This window comes from Corvus cornix, chromosome 1A (assembly GCF_000738735.6).
Source record: "Corvus cornix cornix isolate S_Up_H32 chromosome 1A, ASM73873v5, whole genome shotgun sequence".
NCBI lineage: Eukaryota > Metazoa > Chordata > Aves > Passeriformes > Corvidae > Corvus > Corvus cornix.
The window spans coordinates 6303310-6320824 of record NC_047057.1 but is presented as its reverse complement, the minus strand read 5'-3'; the positions used below and the strand labels follow the sequence as shown (position 1 = coordinate 6320824).

At 48.1% G+C, this 17515-nt stretch overlaps 1 protein-coding gene across 9 annotated transcripts in view; it reads left to right on the top strand.

Moving 5' to 3' along the window:
• Window positions 1–17515, top strand: part of FRMD4A (FERM domain containing 4A) — a 359217-nt gene that overhangs the window by 206700 nt on the left and 135002 nt on the right. Inside the window, exon 1 of one of the 9 annotated variants that reach the window (XM_039570498.1) lies at window positions 7639–7892. The exons of the other annotated variants lie outside the window; for them this stretch is intronic. The gene's annotated coding sequence lies outside the window, so the exon portion shown is untranslated. Of the gene's footprint in view, window positions 1–7638; window positions 7893–17515 lie in introns of those variants that run through there. 9 annotated transcript variants of the gene reach the window in all.

The window sequence follows — 17515 nt, the reverse complement described above, 5'->3', positions numbered from 1 at the left end:
TATATTCACCTCTCAGGGTTTAATGAGTTATACTTGACACTTAGGATGGAGAGAAGCATGTTATGACCAAACTCAGGTTATAGGTGAAGATAGAGGGATAATACAAGCCAAAATGTCACTGAGAAATAGGTGGGAGAGAAGAGATTCAACCATAATCACAACTTTTTCCATCTGAAAAACAGGCACCTAGTTTTCCTTAGCCCAGAGACTGCAACAACACTACAGAACGGCAGAAACTACCATTATAGTTGCCATCAAGTACTGGGTTTTTGGTAGATGAGAAGTTCAGTGGAGCTCATCAGTCTTCAGAGGCAAAATAACTCCTGTTTCCCACTCCCAGCAGCCAGGGTGGTCATGGGGAAAAGGTGTTACAGTGCAAATCCCACATCTTGTCTGAAAATCCAGCTCTGAGGTAGTGTCAGCCAGGTTACAGATGTTCTCAAAGTGGGGATTAGATGTATAATGATGCCTTTTTATGAATCAGCATGCTGAGCTATCCTTACCTGTAAAAATGGAGCAGGGGATGACAAGTTGAGAGAGGGGAGCATCTTTGAAGCCACAGCTACTAGGCAAGATGTTCACCCTTTTAAGGCAGAGGTTCTGTGCTTTGAGACCTTCCCAGGACACATGAATTTCAGCTTCTCATCTCTTATTTTTGGGGAGAAATATCTATGCCACTTATCCTACAGCCTCACATGTGTCTGCAAAGCCCATTACAGTCATTAGGTGAGAGACATGAAGAGTCCTCAAAGAGGCATCAATACCCAAGACTCTCCTGTCCCAAACAGCAGCCAGCAAGGACTACTGAGTCCCATCACTGGGACACTTCCAGGCTCTCCTGCCCTTCTCAGAGCTGGTCTTTAGCAGCTCTGGATCTGTGTGGCCCATGCAAACAGAGTACAACATCACAGGGACATCACAGTTTGGAGCAAACCGTGCCAACCCCGGGGTGCTCAGAAACCAGGCCACCACTGTGTACGGAGAGGAAACGAGCAGCCCTTGTGGAGTGAACTCATCAAACCCTTCAGTCTCCTTAGCTGAGGTTTAATAGTCTGGTGGTGACCACCCTGGACAGGGTATCAGGAGAGCTGGGATTTATTCCTGGTGTGCCTCAGGAATGAAAAGGACATAGTTTTCAGACAAGCAATAGAAGCCCATGTTCCCAAAGAAATCAGATAGGCAGCAATCAGAGTCAAGTTAAACAATAAATCAAGTAACACTGAGCCTTTGCTCTAGCAGAGCACCATTCTGACTAGTGCTATGTTTATTTAGAAGAGATGAGCCCATTTTAAATGTTTTCATATTAAATGTAATTTGGGTGTTTGTTATTGACTGGGTCTAAATGCAAACATTATTGGTCAGATAAATATTTTCTGACATATAAGATCTGTTCTCTGCACTTTTATGGTATAAGGCCTTACTTGCTCCGAGATTTATTTTCTGTTCACTTCCTCTCTTTGTGGGGATTGCCTCATAAAGATTAAAAAAGCCAAAGTGAACCAAAGTGCAAAGTAGAAATCACCGATTAAACTGTCAGAAATGGAGCAGCCTTTGTTAATCACCGATTCATTAGCTGGGGGAAGAAGAGGGGTCTCAAGCCAGCACAAAGGGTTTGGTGTCACAAGGCCTGTGATTTATTCCTATGTCTCTCTCTCTCTCTCTCTCTCTCTGTGCCCAATTTGGTACAGGATCTTACCCAGGTAAATTGATCTCTCTATGACTCCATTTTCCCATCTGTTCAACTTAGGTAATGATCTTGCCTGAGAGAGCAAGTGAAAAACTTTCAGTAAGAAGAAAGTGTTACCTGAAAAACCACACCTGCATCTGAAATTAGGCTACCCTCTACTAACACCTACAGGAGCTTTCCCTGATTTTGTTTGTTGGGCAAGCAGTGGAGTAGAGAAAAACATTTTAAGAAATAAGAAAGTATAACCAAAAAGTAACAGAAATTGGAAAGCAAACTTACAGTACTTTTTATTTCAATTGCTAAAGTTGTCATTTTACTGTGTCGCTTTAGTATCTCTCAAGCCCTTTTTTCAAGGTTGCAATTATGTATTGAAACATTGTCTAAGTGGCTTTTTATTTTTGCTACATTCATTTAAAAAAAGCTTTTAACAATTATTTCAATGCCATTTTGAAATGTTCTCAGGATTTTCTGCAAAATGTGCAATAGAAAGCTTTTCCAACTGGTGTAAGTTTTGTAATCCTCAGTAGAAGGCAGTGTAAAACTACAAAAATATTCTTCAAATCTGAAATATTGCAAAGTACAAAGGCTATTTCAGTACGAAAAGCCAAACAAATGAGAATGAGTTTGGTTTATTCCTCTGTGCAAAACAAAGTACTTCATTATGTAGCTCAGTGCAAGAAGGACATGTAGATTTTGCCTAACAGGAGGCGCGTTTTTGGGCTTGGCTCTCTCAGCTGATTCATTTGATGTCCTTCACAATTACCTGTGCTGCCTTTTGGCATCAAAGAAGGCTTCTGGCTGACTTTCACCAGCACCAGTCAGCTGCAGCATCTGAGGAAGATGTAGGGGGAGAATAATTTTGCCTTTTTCCAGCCTTGTTCTCAAGTTCTTGCCATTCACTCACTTGGCATTTGCTCAGCAGTTCCTCTGCATGGATGAGGTTGTTCACTTGCCTCTGGATGAAAGAGGTTTTCTCTTACTAGTTGCATTTTACTTCTGCCTGCACTGTGGCCATGCTGGTGGTCTGAGAGGATCTCTCCGGGTCTCCCCCAGGCAAACAGTGCCCTTTGCCAGCACCATGAGCATCTTCTGGAGCCTCTGGCCCTCCCCTGGGGAAAGGCCTCTCCATCTCCCACCAACACCTATTCCTTTCTATGGATGGAGGGGGCCCCTGCCATGTCTGCTCCTTCCTGCGTTAGTTTGCTTTCAGGCCATTTCAGGTGAAAAAGGCAATATTCTGGGAATAGGAAGACGTTTCTGAGGCAGAGCTTTGCTCAGCTCTGAAGAAAAGGGAAGCAGAGTCCCACATGTTCCCTCTAGCCCATGGGAGAAGGGATTTGTGAGGACCTGACTGCCATCAAAGAGGGGAATCTCTCATCCCTCCTATTCCTCCTGCAAGGACAGGCATGGCTCACAGCATGTTCCATCGGGAAGACTTCCTTCTTTCTTCCCCTCAGTCCCAGACCCAGGTGGGTGCAAAGAGGAAGGAACTGCAAGAATGGCCCCTTTCTCCAGCTCGTGGGTGACCCCAGGAGGGCTGGTGGCACACCTGGCTCCTCTTTGGTCCCTTATGCACACTTGAGCTGTTTGCTTTGTTTGGCCTCTTGGATGCCAGGATTACCCGGAGCTAAATGGGACACAAGCGACTTACACATGACTCCTGTCGCTTTCCACACCAGCCCCAGACTGGAGCTGGAGGCAGCAGGCAGGATTTGCCAGCCCAGGGTCATAGCACCAACCAGCTGGAGTTGGCTTGTCCCCACCATCCGTTTCAGCTGCCTTGTGAGGACCAAGCTTTGCTTCCCTGCATAATAATCCTGCCAGCATGCACTTTCCTTGCCTAATGAAGGGAGGATTTATTGCACCAGCTCTTTGGGAACGTCAAGGTCTGCTTCCTTCCCTCTTCAGCTCTCTGAGATCCTTTAAGTAGAGTCTGTGTGAAAATTAATCAGACAGTCTGGAGGCTTATTTTGTCCAAAGCTAAAGTCCTGCTTCTCCCTTTCCCCCCGCCTTTTGTGCCCCAATTACTTAAGAGATTGTCCTGGAAATTAATGAAAGCATGACATGGGAATAACACCCACAGTTCATCTCAGAAAGGAAGTGTTTCTGTGAAAGGCTTAACTAGAAACATCTCGTGGTTCACCCAGTAAACCTGGAGATCTTCCCAGTCAGAAGTGCGCTGTGCCATGACAGTTGGTGTTGCACGTGCCCTATCTCCCATGGTTTACAGGTCCAGACCCAGTTATGAGTCAGGTTCTGCTCCTGAGTAATTGCATTTTACTTTTTTGAATGCGATCCCTGTGGTTTCCACCTGGTCTCCAAAGTCCTCAACATGAATTGTCGCAAGGTCATAACTCATCAAAACCTGTTATGGGGGAAAATGGAGTGATGGGGACAGGCTTTGTGGTGGTACACGTAACCCTGCATCTCTCTTTTGCTGGCCCTGGTCCATGGAAGGGGGTGAGGGCAGCCTGGTGGCTTGGGTGTCCAACCAGGTTACGTCAGTCCCTTTTCTACCTCCCAATATTGAGGCATATTCAGTGTGTGCAGGATACAGATTGTTTCATATGAAAAAAGGTGACACCATTGCTTCTTCTCCAGCTCTGCATCAGAGCTCGTGAGCAGTAAGACCCTTTTATACCATGAATTTCAGAGGGACCACATGAATTAACCCATAGGCTAACCTGACATTTCATTTTCTAGGTCTGGCTGACCTTTGTCGTGGCTACAATAAATCAGCTGCATTGATTTACAGTGAAATTTGTGTGCCTAACAGCTTATGTCATCTCTGGAAATGGAATTCAGCTCCCAAGTTACTTAGGCCCATGTTGCTTTTTAAGTTTTGAGGCTTTTTAATCTTTTACTGCCACTCAGATATTATGAGTTAAGAGTTGTGCAATCAATGAGAGTTAGGCTACTGAACACCTTCCATAGGGAGGCAGGCAGTTAGATACCTTCAGGAAATCCTGAATGTTCTTTGAAAGCATTTTCCTCACCTTCCATGGGTTTCAGATGTACCATATGGGGGAAATAACATCGACTTCTGTAAAGCACTGCACCTCTTACGGATGCAAATCATGGAGTAAGTGTGAATATTACTTCATGACATGACTCTCCTCCAGCCCGTTAGTGCTAATTAATGCAGTTCTGGGGGTAGACGGTATTCATTAAGCTTTTCTGAAACTACTAGAAATGTTCATGTAACAGCTCACACATTCTGATGGCACCCACAGTCCTATCACCACGTTCCCTCTAAAGTACTTTGGTTCTTTAATCTTTGCTAACGAGAGTGGGAATGAATTGTCAACAGTAATTCTCCAGCACAAGGCCATGGTGTTTCCTCCTAGCTTTGTTAACAGGAACCAAGACAAAGGAATCAGCATGTTTTTTATTTTGGCACAGAGGCATCTGGTTGCTGGAAGCTGGATTTTGTGCATGTCAAAGTTAAATATATGGGTTGCTGTTCTGTTTTTGGGACTTGCCATGATAGAACCAGCTTGGAAGAAGCATGGCCATTCCCAGATTCTAATCATTGCAATGACAGCAGCTTTGCCGCCTCCAGACTGGGTGTTTGTTACCAGGGTGTATTGTTTCAGTAGTGCCAGCTCCAGAGACCTCGTGAGATTATGGAATTTCCTTGAAGAAAAGGGATTTTGCTGCTGTTGCTGCTGCTGCTGCTGCTGCTGCTGCTGAGGTATAACTGGGAAATTTAGAGAGGAATGTGCATGAGATGAATGACTTTTTATCAGGGAAGAAACCCAGATCTGGCCAGTTTCTCTAGGAAAGACGGGTGCAATGAATAAATGAGAAGAGCTGGGGCAAAATCCTTGTCCAGTTCTGGGGAAAAATCACCCTTTCTGATTGAGTAATCATAATCAGCTCTTGGCAAGGACAATACTCCACTGTCTTTCCACATTATAAGTAACAGTTCCCATTTCTAAGATCTTTGTTAACTCCATCAGATACCTAGAGGATATCAACTTCACTGAGACCAGCAACGTATTTTTATTACAAATGTTGCTTCACGGATTAGAGGATAAAGGAAATGTAGCAGGAATGTCTCCCACCATTGCAGGAAATGTTAAGCACTTCCTTTTGGGTAAGTGTTGTTCATGGGGCCTTGGATGGGTAGGAGAGGTCATCTCCTTACAAAAGATATGAGGAAGACACAGCTTTAGGTTTCACAGGTGTGAGGGTCCAACTGCTCTTTGGGCACACCCCACTGTAACAGGTGGCATGAGTAAAGATGCTCGCTTGCTGTCTCCAAACTATTCCAAAACCCTTGCCTGTTTTGTGGCAAAGGAAGAGACTGGACTGTTGTAGGGAGTTGGTAATTTCAAGCTAAGTGTGATGAAACTCCCTACACCTGCCCTGAAAGCTGAACATTAAAATTCTGGGCAGAGTGAACTTTGCTTTACAATATTTGCTGCTATGCATGAAGCAAATTATTTTCCATTTAGGGTCTTCCAATCTCTGCTGCTGCTTATTCAACCTCCCAGGAGAGCTCTTTTTTCACCGGATTGATAAAGCTGCACCACATTCTGGGTCTGCTCTGGGTTTGGAGGCAGATCCTGCCAGGAGAGATGTCTGGAGGGGCAATGTGTGCCGTAGAGCAATGGGCGGGGAAACTGCCTTGAGGCATTGCTAGTTAAAGGATCATCCTACCCCAAAGGCAGAGTCCATGGCTTTGGCATACTCCAAGAGAGCAACAAGCACAAGCAGGCACCCGTATGGTGAGTGCACCTTTGAAGCAGCCTCACCTCCTATTTTAGTGAAAATCCATGTGGGAGGGTGATTTTTCCTTGCTAGTTCTAATCCGGGTCAGGACTGAACCACTGCTGGGATTTCATGCTCTTCTTCAGCACTGCAGATAGGACCTGCTTTAGACACACTGTGACCTCTGATGAAGGAAAGAGCAGAACAGCATTTGGGAGGCAACTTGAAGTTGTACCTTTCTCTATTAGTAGGTTTAAAATTCCAGGAAGTTTTGCAGTTTGTGTTCTGGTGGTTTGCCCCTCAAGGTCACTTCAGTGGCTGGATCTACATGTGGATTAGATGAACCCATAAAACCACAAACTTTACCCTTGCAATGGAGCCATGGTCACCTGCATTTCCTGCAGCAGGGATGGATACTTTTGCTGCTTCTTGCCCCTGTGTCCTGACCTTGGGATCGCCTCCAGAGCAGAGCTGGGCCACCTCAGCTACTTGGTCTTAACCCTCAGCAGCCAGAGGTCAGAACTGCCTCAGTATTTATCCCCTTAATCAAAGCCATCCCATTGGGTGGAACGAGATGGACTGGTGAGCCTGCCTGGGGCTGCATACACAACTCTGGGTTTACGGCTGGGCCCTTAGAAACAGGAGAGGGAACAGTGCTCGTGTTCTAGCATTTGGTTATTGTATCCAGAAGGACTCTGCAGCCCACTGGCCCCTTTATGCCCAGAGAGTACGTAGGAGCAGGGGGGAAAATCACCAGATGGGATGCTGCCCTATTCCCCAGGGCTTCCGCCGAGCAGGAGCTGCTCTGTCTCCAGCCCCATGGGTGCCCGGGGTCCGCGCTGCCCGTCTCTTCCTCCAGCCGGGGCTCCCCTCGGAGCATCCCCGCTGCTCTTGCCCCTCTCCGTTATCATCTCAAGGTGTGCACGCGTGGGCAGCGGGGGTGAATACCGCCACCCCGCACCCTTCCTCCCTGCGTCCTTCCATCCCTTCATCCCTTCATCCGCCTCCCAGAGGCGAAGGGAAGCCCAGATGTTGGCAGGCCCGAGCCGGGTTCATCTGTTTCACATGACCCAGCGCCAACTGCTGCTCGCTGCCCTCCTCCCTCCTTCCTCCTCCTTCCTCCCCCTCCTCCTCCTCCTCCTCCTCCTCCTCCCTCCCCGGCTCCAGCCTCGCAGCCTCGTAGCGCGGCAGCGGCCGCGCAGGAGCCGGGCTCCAGGGGCCGGCAGGCGGGGAAAGGGAAGAAGAAGGGGGAAAGGAGGGTTCCGGCATCCCGGCAGGGAGGATGGGACTGCCCTAGGAGCGGCAGGGAGCGGCGGCGAGCGGAGGGAAGGGCCGCGCATCCCGCGCACCCCGCGCACCCCGCGGCGGAGAGGCGGGCGATGGATGCGGGGCGGTAGAGCCGCGGCCTGGAGACGCGGTGCGGCGGGGATGCGCTCGCCCCGGGCTCGGAGCTGAGGGGCCGCCGGGGCCGCCGAGGCAGCGGGAGAAGGTAACGGGGTCTTTGTCTGCGGAGGGGAGGCGAGGCGGGCCGGGGCTCCCCTTCCAGCCCCGGCCCCCGGGGGAAAGCCCAGCCGCAGTGTGCGGGCTGCTCCACGCCCCCTCCCTCCATTTACCTCAAACGGAGAGAAATGTGGGCAGCAGCTGCTTTCCCTGTCCTTTCCAAAAATGAAAAACCCAACCCCAAACCCTTGAATTGGGTGGGCGAGTAAAGGAGCCGAGCGCGGCGGCTGGGGGAAGGAGACGGTGTGTGTGGGGGGAAGAGAAGCCGGTGCTGTGATTCCTTCCCCCCTTCCCAAGCAATCTGGCTGCCTGTCCCCACTGACTGCCAAGATGGACTGCTCCTTCCCTTCCCAAATGGCTGCAGCAAGTTTAATGCAGAGCCGGGGCTTCGCTAAGGGGAAAGCCCCCGGCTTGTTTTTCCTTTCCCCTGTGCACCTTTTCCTGAGTCGGGAATAGAAAAGTTGCTCCAGATTCAGGGCTAGAAAAGACAAATGTATAGCTCTGCTTCCAAACTGTGCCTGTATGGGAGTGCATCTGCAGACAGGCTCCGCGTAAGGAGGGCTCTTGGCCGCATTGTTACCCGCTGGCTGCTGGGGAGGGCAGGAGAAAAGTTGTTTCAAACCTCTCTATATAATTTCCAGGAGAGACAATTGTTTCTAATAATAGCCCTGGCAGCGGTTTAGCAACACAGCACACACAGATCCGGAGCGATCTAGCGAATCTCTCCCAGGCAAGTCAGGTCGCAGGGAAAGCTGAACTCCCAGCTTGTCGGTGTGGTTTGGGATTTTAAAACCTTGTCCTGAACAAAAACCCCGGCACCGCTCGCCCTTTCCGCCGGCGAAGGGGGTGTGGTGCCTGTGCCGGCGCGCTGCACTTCATGGGCTCGGCTGAACCGGGCTTTCCCCGTGCCTCGGGTATCGGGAGAGGTTGAATCCTGGCTCTGCCCAGCGCCAGCTGGATATCGGGGTGTCTCGGACCCGGTTCCCTCTAGATTGGCCCCCAGGGTCTGATCCCCCACCCATGCGTGGAAGGGACTGTTACCGGCGTGGGCGTCTGTGCCATCTTCCCTGCCCAGAACTGCCTGCCAGGCACCAGAGAAATCCCGGTGGAGCTAAACCCATCAGGCTGATCCCCTTCTCCTTTGGGTGATGGCAGAGGGCCTGCAGGAGGGCTCCTGCCTGCACGCTCACTTGGACCGCGATGCTGACCCTGCCCAGGCAATGGTGCACCAGCTCGGCTTAGAGGCTCAGAGCTGCTTGGCTCGACCTCCCCGGCACAGGTTACAGGTAGTCTGTTCTCTTCCAAGCATTAATATTTGGAAGGTGGTTTTAAGCATCGATGCCAGGCAGGTATGTGCAACATTCTGCAAGAGGGCGAGCTGCTTGTGCGGTGGTTTCTGCAGCCCAGCTGTGCTGCTGAGCAAGGGGGCTGTGGCAGAAGCCATGAGGAGGTAAAGATTTTTTACTTCTTTGTAAAAGAGGGAATATTTTGAAGGGTCTTCAGCTCAGTACCACCTTGTGCTGCTGCTAACATCAGCTGTATCCCTCAGAGGACCAAAAAGGTTGAAGGAGTTGGTGTTGCTCATCCATCACACTGTGTGATCAGTTCCCACAGAAGGGAGAAGTGCACCAGTGGGGCATAGCACATGGATTTATGCACGTCTCAAATAAACATTTTGTTCTTAGGTGAATTTTTGTTTCAAACAACAGGCTAAAAATATGGGATCTCTGCTGTTATTTGGGCATAGATGCACCAGTGAGCCACTCACAACCCTTTTGGGCAAGCTACTCATGTCTCCTGGCAGATTATTTCTGGTGGTCCTGTTGTTGCATGTCTGAACTGGTTATTGCATTAAAAATGCACCTTGATATTTGATGATACCTGTGGTCACAGCATTGGGTTGCTCAGGGCCATAGAGCAATGCAGCATCACTTGATGCAGAGAGAGATCCTGTCAAACTCTTTAGCCAGATCAAGAGCTTCAGCTAGTGCACTGGTTGTTGTTAAGAGGGACAAAAGACTGGGGAAGACTTCCCAAGTCCTGGAGTCTAGTCCCACACATCCCAGGTAATTACAGTGGTACATAACCCCTTTGTTGCTACTGTTATGGTGTGAATAGTAGCAGAAAGCTTGATCAGTTTTGAATACAGCTTAACAGACAGCAAAGGCAAAGTAAAATTGCATGTATGGCTGAGGGAGGAAACACTGTATTAGGGAGGATCGGAAAGGGGCTGGGGAGTCACTTAAGTCTCAAACTGCAATCTGTTAGGAGTGTGAAGGAAGGGTCATGCACTACAAGAGGGATGGTACACGGAGAAGGTATTAAGGAGTCTGTTGATCCAGCATTAACCAAATTTGGGGTCAGGGCTTAGTGGTGTCCCCTGAAGATGTGCAAAGGCACTGTATGACCCACTTCTTGTGAGCTGGATCGCTGGGACAAGCAAAGGCTGCTGTCACGCACAGCACCATGCTTATGCTCAGCTCTCAAGAAACATGGTGTCTTTTACTCAAAACACTCTGGGTTTGAGGAAATCAGGGTTCCTTGTTCTCTGAGCTGCACCCAAAATCTCCATCTAGGTGGGAGCCGTCCCACAAATGTCCCGTCTCTTGGAAAGCTGGGAGGACGCAGTGCTATGGGATCAGTTGTAAGAGCAGGTAACAGTGGCTCCCCAGGGTCCCCATGCTTCCTCGCAGGATGACGTGCACAACTGGCTTCCAAGGTCACTCAGCAATGCCAATGTCCAGTCATCCTTGCTGGCTTGCTCCTTCCAGCAGCTGGAGGAGAGAATTGCCCTGCAGCCCAGTGCAAGCAGAGCATGGCAGCCCAGCAGGCAGCAAGGTCTGACAAGGTTAAGCTCTGATGGAATTGCTTACAAGCCTCCACCAGCTCCAAATCCCAGGTTGTCCCAGACTCTCTCAGGTTCCCTAAACCAGCAATGCATTGCCCAGCATGACCTCAGGGACTACTGCAACTAAAAACATCCACTGATATTTTTTCTGCTTCCAGACTCATAGGAACTTAATCCCTAGCCCTTCTGTAAATCTCAGCATGTGCCACGTGCCTAGAAAGCCACAATTTTGTGGGGCTGCACAATGAGTTAGAGCCCCATCTTCTTTTCTGGGGATGAACCTTGTTAAGGACCAAAAATGACATTGATTGTTTTTCTCTCTGATCTGACACTGAGAAGGGATCCCAGACAGATATTTGATCAGTTCTGAGCTTCTGTGAGCCCTTTCATGTTGATGAATCGGAAGCATACAAGTTTTGATCCTGTATCCTCTGCTCCAAGTCACCTTTGCTCTCCACCTACTCACGAGTCAATGTCAGCCTGAAGGTTTACTCCTTGCCTGTGTTTCACTCTAGTAGGCTGCCTGCCAAAAAAAGTAGAAGACCCTGATGTACCTCCCCTTCCCAGTGCATCTCTGCATCATGGCTGTGTGACACTCCTCTGAGGCCGCAAGCCTGGTGCCAGATACCCTGGGTGCGTCTCTGTGGGGTGAGGTAGGGCTTCAGCCCTTGCCCAGCCTTAAAGTGCAGAGGAGGCCAGAGGAGCTGGGACCATCTGATTTCCAGTGCCACCAACAATGTTCTTGCTTACAACCCACTTTGCTCCTTTCCTAATGGATAGACAATACTTCTGCTGTTGTCCTGAGCTTCTCTGTGACATTTTCACGTTGTGTGGAACAGTTGCTGCTTCCTCACCCTCAAGAAAAGATCACTAGTGGGTAGCTAAATGCTCTTTTCACCCTCTGCCTGCACTGGTGGGATGAGGTGGGATTTAGTGTAGTAATCTTTGGGAAAAATCATTGAGACAGAAAAAAAGGTAGGTAAATTGACTTTTTTTTACTTAAATTCACTGTAAAAAGGTCCAATGAAAATCTCCTAGAAAGCTGCAAACCAAAAAGAAGTTGATATTCCTATTTTGGCTAGAGAAATCCTTTTTATGTACACTTCTACACGTAGCGCCTAACATTTTGACAATGGCTGTTGAGCTTGCCAACCCACTAGGCTCAGGCTCTAGTGTTTAGATTATTTATTTATTTTTCTTCTTAGAAGTCCCCAGATCTCCCAATCAAAATAAACCCACCCTTGTTTGGGTTTCCCAGCCGTGTGGGACTGAACGTGGCTGCAGCTGTACCACACACGCTGTAAGCGCTGCTGGCATCCTGTCCTTCCCAGCTGAATTATTTCACACAGGGAAGTGCTTTGCAGATAGTGAAGCAGCCACAGGCTGACCCTGGGTTTACGCAGGACAAGCAAGGGGATGGAAAGCTGCTGCATCAAGTGAGCAGCTTGGAAAGGCAGCACAGAATTTGAAGCTGAAATGTGGCACCTGTCCTGGAGAGGGGAGTGTGGATAGAGTTCTTTCCACATTTAAACATGGTTTTGTCCTAGCTGTGCATGGGGAGTATCTCTCCTGGCTACCCCCACCCAGGGTTTTGTCAAGACACCCATCATCCCAACACGTGGCTGCCACGTGTGTGCTCACACACTCATTTCCTGGTGAAATGGGGCATGCAAGGGGACAGGGATGATTTAGGGGATGTGTAATCAAACACAGTGCTTCCTTTGTGCACACACACACATCCTCCCCCAGAGTGGAAACGTGCTAGAAAATAAATTTGGGTGGTGACTACCACCATCTTCTGCAATTCTGAACTGCAAAATCCAAAAGAAAAAAAGTTCTGTCTGAAGTGGTCTGGGCTCCCTGGGATGCTTTGCATCCCAGCTGGGGTGGTTATGCAGTCATTGAAGGTGGCACCTGGGCTTGTGCTGCAGGAGGTGGTGGGAACTGGGGAAAGAGACTTGTTCCTCACCGAGACCAGGGAGAACTGCAGGGAAGCACCGATTCTACTTTGCCTTTGTGTTACACCATGGAATGTGTCTTCTGAAATGTTCTGGGAGTGTTGATAGCAATTCTGAGGGAAATCTGCAAATCCAACGATGCTGGGCTGTGTACTCACTTTCTCAGTCCCCTCTCACAGGCACAGCTGATTGTGTCCATGGCAGAAGGCTGCTACAAAATGGGTACTGAGTCCATTGAATCCTGGGAGCTTGGGGCTCGGGGGTTTCCGATCCAGCCGCTGAGTTTGCAGACATTGCATCAGGCTGTTCCCTCTTCTCTTCCCATCCTTAACTCTTCTGCATTGATTCTTCATAGTACTAAAGAGCTGCTGAGTTTAGTTCCAGAAGGGAACATCCTTCCCTAGCTCTTAAAAAGCAGAGGCATATAGTAAAAAAACAGGTTTGTGTTGAGGGGTTTGTTCCAGGTCTCTCCTATGCAGAGGTTACAGACTGTCCATATTTAGTATGTCGTGAGATGTCTGGATGCAGAGATGACCTGGTCTTGCTGCACCAACAGCCAAAGAATTCTCAGTGCAGGTATACAGGTGATACAAGATCCTGGCATCAGTCAGGCAATGAATGGGGGTGTAAAAGCATAGGTTGTGTCCTGAAAGTTGTTTTCCCTTCTTGAGCCCAGAGTGGGGCTAGTCTGAGCTCTGGTCCTCACCAGACACACAAGTGTTCAGCATCAGGAGCTGTCAGGACCAGAGAAGGCAGGTTGGACCTGTTCCTGCCCCTCATGCAGGGTGTGCAGGCAGAGCCCATGGGAGATGTCCCCAGCTCTGCCCCGCTCAGCACTGGATGCACTCGGGAACAAAGTGGGAGCATCAAGGATCAAACCAGACTTCTGCAAGCAGGACTGGTTTCTGAAAACCTCTGCATCTCTGAGGATGAGTCAGCTGCTTGTCATCCAAATGTGCTCTGCATCTCACCCCGTCCTGCCTGTGAAACCCAGCTGGGGGATGATGCCCACCCTGCACTGACCCAGTCAGCTGCTGCCACTCAGGCAGAACCGCTGGCGGCCGCCCAGCCTGGGCACAGCCACAGCCCTGGCTCTCGACATCAAATGTGTGTCAAACCTGCTGATTAGCAGTGGCTGGAAACAACCCGGTGACACATTTCCCCACTGGAAGCATATCAGTTCTTGGAGTGTTATTCAAAACAAGAAGGAAAAAACCAAAACAAACCCAACAGCTCTGTGCACAGATTAACATTTTGCTTTCCCCCCCCCCCCCCGACATCTGGAATGACTTTTTTAAGTGTGTTTTCTATTATGTGTTATATATAACACTGCTCAGTGCTCTCTATTGACTCTCTCTGTTACAGTACCTGAGTGATGCACTGCCCAGTGACTTGGCTCCATTGATCAGGGCCACCACCACTCACACCTCCCAATGCTTAATGATACAGTAGGTACAAAACACTCAATGACCACTGAAAGGACACTTCAAGCCATAAATCTTAATTTGTCCTTTAAAAATATTTCACACATGCTTTCACTTCCCCTGCCTTGGGTCACTTTGGTCATCTTCCTATGAACTCACATTGATTTTTTTTTTCTCCAGCAAATCACATTGGTTTCAACAGCAAATAAATTGTCCTGTTTTCTTCTATAACTAAACGAAACCTCCTGCAAATGTGTTCCCAGAAGACTTGAATGCTCTCATATAATTACACCCTGCCTGCATGCACAAACAAGTGATATCTGGGACATTTTGCTGCAAGTATGCCACGTTCTAAGCGTGAAACTGTACAAAAATCTAAAATTTTATGTGAGTTTACAAGGAATTTAAAAAGCCAGGTGTAGGAGAGATTAACAGACATGCTAACATCTTTGGGAATAATAATAATAATAATAATAATAATGATAATCTATTGCTATGTACTTTATTGCCACACGGTCATTATCCTATGATGACTCATCGTGCTTGCTGCAGAATGTGGTAGGGAATGAACCAGAAGGTGACCAGGAGCCCCTGCAAAGAAGTTGATGTGACTCATAAAAGGCTTCTAAGTCTGTCATTGGTAAAGGATTTCCCTTGCAGATAATTTAGATCCTTTTCCCTTAGATTGTGCTGTGTCCTTTGTGCGTGGCAAACAGGATGAATACAGAGCTCTTCCAGGGGAAGCAAGACCCTTCCAAGGCATATCTTGGTTTTCTTGAAGCACAGCTATGCTCAAAATTTGATGAAGCACCTGTCCCAGGACCACTCTACTCATCCTTGTGCAAAGACACCAGAGATCCTTTATCCTCTTTCCCTCTGGGCCTCCAATTTTAGCTCGGCTGTTGATATTTATTTCTTTGGGCTGCATTAGGGACTGGCAACCTAAATGATGGATCACAGATCTTGTATGCAATGTGCAAACATGGGATGAAACTGCAAAACTTGCCTTAAAGGGATTATTATCCAGAAAATAAGTTCACCCTGGGGGAAATAAAAAAGAAAAGCTCACTAAATAAAGATGCTCACAGAGTTTGTCTGAGTTAGATCAGGAGGAGTTTATGTACTGGGCAAGTTATTTTGAGTGTTAACTGGGAAGTTGGCAGCAAGGAAGATTGTCTACCTGTTGTCTTAATAACATAGGTATGAGGGGGACTATTTTCTGCAATGTTTTTTTCTTGTGATAGTGGCAGTTTTTCAGTCTTTGGGCATTAATTTGACATTCAGAGGAAGAGCATAGTCTGGATGAATAGTCCCAAAGTCTGTAAGGTGGGATGAAGCTGTGGGCTGCCCTTACCATTCCCCTTCCACTTCCCATAGGATGCAATCCTTTGGCTGTAACATTTTCATATGGATCAAGTGGTTTCACCAGACCTAAAGATGCCCATAATGTGAACAGCTCATCATCTGCTCTGTAAGAAGCAATGAAACTCCAAGCAGGACTGCAGCTCTTCCTCTCTGACCAAGACTTGCTGTTGGCTCCAGGCAGGAGCTGATCTATCGGGTCTATGAGGCTGTGCAGGAAAGTGTGTCAGGAGAGCATGGAAGCCCCATCCCCTGACTCATTCAAAACTCAGCCACCTGACAATGCTGCCAGCAGGGAAGAGCCCCAGGCTGGCGGGAAGAGGAGTATCTGGGCTGCCTCATTTGCACAATTATTTATTTATTGTTTATTCCCTTCCCCATCACTGGGTGCAGCCAGCTTGCTGCACGTGCAGAAGGCCTGTAGGAGCAACACGGGGTTCCCAAGTGAAAGTGGAGGAGACAGTTAAAGAATCTCGGTCTGAAGCAAAGTTTTAACTGTTCTGGCGTGTTTTTGACCTAAAAATGCTGGCCCAAAGCAGGTGCCCGTGTTGAACCACCTGCACAACTAACCAGCTGAGTCAAGGTTTATCAAAACGCACTTCTGCTGTGTGCAGAAGGGGTTTCAAATCAGTAAGGTTTAAGACATCTGTGACCAGTGAATCCTTCAGACTAAAAATAATAAGTAATACTGAAGACTGTGTAACTTCCCTGTGGTCAGCCTCAGCTCCAGAGCTCAGAGGATGATCTGACCAACCATATCAAAGCTCCTACACTCTCCACTCCTGCCTTGTAAATAATGGGGATAATTCTTGGAAGCTGGTATATTTTTAAACTGGCAAATGGTTTATTTCCTTGCCAAGAAAGGGAAGGGAAAGAATTACAAGAGCAAAGGACTCAAACATAGTAAAAAGTGTTCATTGGGAATGCCTTCTCCTCCTGCCTCAACATCAGAAGGCAGGGAGGGTGCAAGAATTTCTTCCCTTTGTATTTGAAAAGATTTAGATCTGTATTATTTTCAAGGAAGAAAACAATACGTGACCTAAACCAGCACAGGCTCCATTCTAGTGAGGAAGCAGGTCTGTCCAGGAAAGGACTTTCTTATCTCAGGATATAACTGAAATCAGGCCTCAGAGGCCGGCCACGCTCAAAGCGGTCATTTAGGCATCTGCGGGTAATGCCCTGCTCAGTTTAAGATGCAGTGTTGGAATTAGATTTCATTCTAACTACACAGCTCAAGCACCGGGTGTTATGAGGTTTAGATGCAGCATTCCTGACTTTAAAGTTCGCCTGAGAGTTATTGCTTGATGTTGTAAATGGACTTAAGGACCGTAGGAGACAGTTTTTCATTTCAGCCCTGATACAGTAAGCCACTTAAACACTTGCTTATGTCACACTGAAATAAAGGGGATTTATGGACACAGCTGTGGGCTTTGCTGAATCAGAGCATTTTTGCTGAGCACTGTTTAGGGGAAGAATGAAAAATAACCTGTGCAGATGTCCCTGGGTGATGCCACAGCCCGAGCAAGGCTGGAAAGCTCTGTGTGGAGGAAGTGAGGAGCCCCTGGGCAGGCCAGGAATTCTTTTGTCAGCTCCTAAGACAAAACAGGGAAGTCGCCAGGTCACTCAGCCTGTAGCTGGCCTTAATTTTTGTCCCATCGCTCCCTGTCAGCATCCACACAATGGCTGGGTCGCGCCGTCCGAGTGGTGCTTCCGACAGGGTGACACTGTGGCTGACACTGTCCCACCTCCTTTCTCAAGCAGGACTCTTGCTTTCTAATTACTGAAGCTGTTCTCCTCTCTCCTGACAAACGAGTTTTTGCAGAAATGGTTGCATTACTTGATACAAGCCCTCTTAAACACGTCCCTGTGCAGATCCCCCATGTGATGGGTAACATCAAGCATCACTCTCTTCCTGCTGGATGGGAGAGGGTTTTAAGAGCTGTATCTTTAACAGTGGTTTTGAAAATTTTGCCTCTGTTCACTAATCCATTGGAAAGGACATTAATTTTTCAAGGAGTGG